We start from the raw sequence: 2,710 nt of genomic DNA, 5'->3' as shown, positions 1-2,710 counted from the left end.
CTTTGCAAACAGTGGACGGCAGGAGACAAGTTCTCTCAGTAAAACACTTGTCTTAATTTCATTAGGGTGCCTTCAAAAAAAAAAAAAATTCCAATCACAACAGTGGCTTCCTAGGGATCTGCTGGGCCAATTATATTTACGGCAGAAAGGTGGGCTCTAAACATTATGAAGACTGTTTGTGGTGAGTCCACAGGGATACCTTGAGAGGTTTTTAGAGGACACAGAATAATCAAGGCAGTTTATCAGAAAGATGTTTTAAGAAACTGGGAAACTGCCTTAATGAAAGTTGCACTGGGAAATATTTTTCCAGCAAGATAATGTACCAGCAGAGTAGCAAGGCCTCGCCAATGAGAAGTGTCTTGTGAAACCTTAACCCATCCACCTGCAGACGTGATCTTGACCCACCAGATTTCATCTGGTTCCACAAACTGAAAGAGCATTTCAAAGGAATATGATTTAAGTTCCTTGAGGATCCGAACTGCTGTTTTGACATTCTGTAAACTGAAAAGTGCAGACCTCTTTGGAATTGTGTTTTGTTGCTGTTAAGTGCCAGTGAGTTGGTTCCAATTCATAATGACCCTGTATAAGGTTTCCAAGGCTTTAAATCTTTGAGTAGAAAGCCTCATGGGAATACCGCCCTCCCTCGGAACATGAAGTTAGGTGGAGGATATGCTGAGAAACAATTACTTCACATTTGGATATTTTGTTTAATAAATGTTTCTATCATTTTATAGCACTACTTTTTGACTTACCCTCATATATAAACACAGTTTACATAACGAATAACAATGGTAAATGTAAAAAATATTTAATCTGTCCTTATGAGGTGGGACATCCCCACTAGCAAGGACAAGCAGACCAGCCTGGAACAGCTAGAGCAACAGAAGATACATCTTCTAAGAAAGATCATCAGGAAAAACCCAAAACAAAAATGTCAGCATGACTGGCTACTCCAAGAATAAGCAAGCTGTTTGCCAGGAAGCCATCAAGGCAAGCAATCAAGTCCCTTCAGGACAAACTCCCCTCTAAGACTGAAACTCGAAGGGATCACATGAACAGGCATGTAAGCTTGCTGACGACCACATTGGTCTACTGGTGAGTGGAAGAGAGGGAAAGGCAGCAATGAAGAAATGGGCTGAGTTCAACCACAGTCCATGGACTTCCATAGACCTGGAAATGAGAGAGAGAAGAGGAAGCGCTGGTTGGTCCAAAGTGTGATGAGACCTGGGGACACCAGAGCCCATGAACAAGGACATACCACAGAGAGCTAGAGCTGAGAGTGATGCATCCAGATGATATGAAGTGAGGGGACATTCACAAGAATATCCAAACTTGCAGACAGGACCCATTTGACCTAACCTCAATGGCTTGATAATCAGAACTTGACTAGAGCAAGATTTCCACACACAAAAAATTTTTTGGTAAAGGAAACAAGGGTAAATTGCTACAATTTGATGAACCTGACCTATAGTCATGGAGGTAGCAACTAAATACCAACAAAGAAGGAAGGTGTCTTCACATCAAGTATCAATGCTATCCCCTCTGTAGACGGGGTAGATAGGGATGGGCAACTTAGACACTGGCTACCTAAAATGAGGGGGCAATAAAGGCACGAAGTGACTGGCTTACAAGGTTTCAAGAGGGGGGTTAGTTTAAGAGTATGGGGGGAAAGAAAGAGTCCCCACTGAATAGCTGTCATCATGTCTAGACGGGTCTGGTAGAAAGAGATGGGGATAAGATTCGCATGATTCAATAGTGAATAATTTTTATCATGACTAATTGCAACTGTCACAATTGTAATTGTAGAAGTTTTGTAACAAAAACAGGGGAGGGGTTAATCTTTCAGTCCAGAAACAGAGGACCCTAGGACCATCAAGGGAGAAGAGTACAAGCAGAATGCAGGATTTTATCCAGAGAAGCAGCGACACCAGAGATGGAGGCAGAGATGTGGGCATGGAGAGAGGGAATGGCTGTGGACTCTAGATTCATGGGAAGAGAGGAACTAAGAGCTGGTGGCCAGGAGCAAACTTGCAGAATGTGCCCTTTGGAGGTGTAAATTATTATATATGCCTGAGTGGATGTTTTTGTTTTGTATTTAAAAAAAAAAACAAACAACTAAAATGCATGGAGAAAAATACTGTTAACTGATGGTACATTGTTGTTGTTAAGTGCCATTGAGTCTATCTCAACCCATAGCTACCATGTACAGGGTTTCCGAGGAGCAGCTGGTAAGCTTGAACTGCTGACCTTGCAGTTCAAACGGCTTTGCAGTCTGGTGCATTAACGCATGGCACCACACCAAGGATGGCACATGGAGATTATAATTATTGTAACGAAACAAAGCGTATGGTTTATTGAATGTAAAAGTGATGGTCTGCCCTGTAAACTTTTACTCAATCCACATTAAAAACCTTAAAAAAAAAATAGATGTTAAGGATTTAACACTTCTAACACTGAAAAAAAAATTTTTTTTAATCTGTAAAGTAATATTTCTCTATCAAGGAAACCTAAGCAAAAAAAAAAATCTGTAATATTAAAATTGACTCTTTAGTGGAGAAAATAAATTAGTAGGCTTTCTGAAGGAAAATTTTACAATATCTACACAAATCCTTAAAAGTGACCTTTTCAGAGTCAGTGACCTAGCCACAGAGGACTAGAGTGGAGAGTGAAGTGTCCAGTTGATAAGAAGAGAGGGCATATGCACAAGAAC

Source organism: Chrysochloris asiatica, unplaced genomic scaffold (genome assembly GCF_000296735.1).
Source record: "Chrysochloris asiatica unplaced genomic scaffold, ChrAsi1.0 scaffold00119, whole genome shotgun sequence".
Lineage (NCBI taxonomy): Eukaryota > Metazoa > Chordata > Mammalia > Afrosoricida > Chrysochloridae > Chrysochloris > Chrysochloris asiatica.
This window is presented reverse-complemented; position numbering follows the sequence as displayed.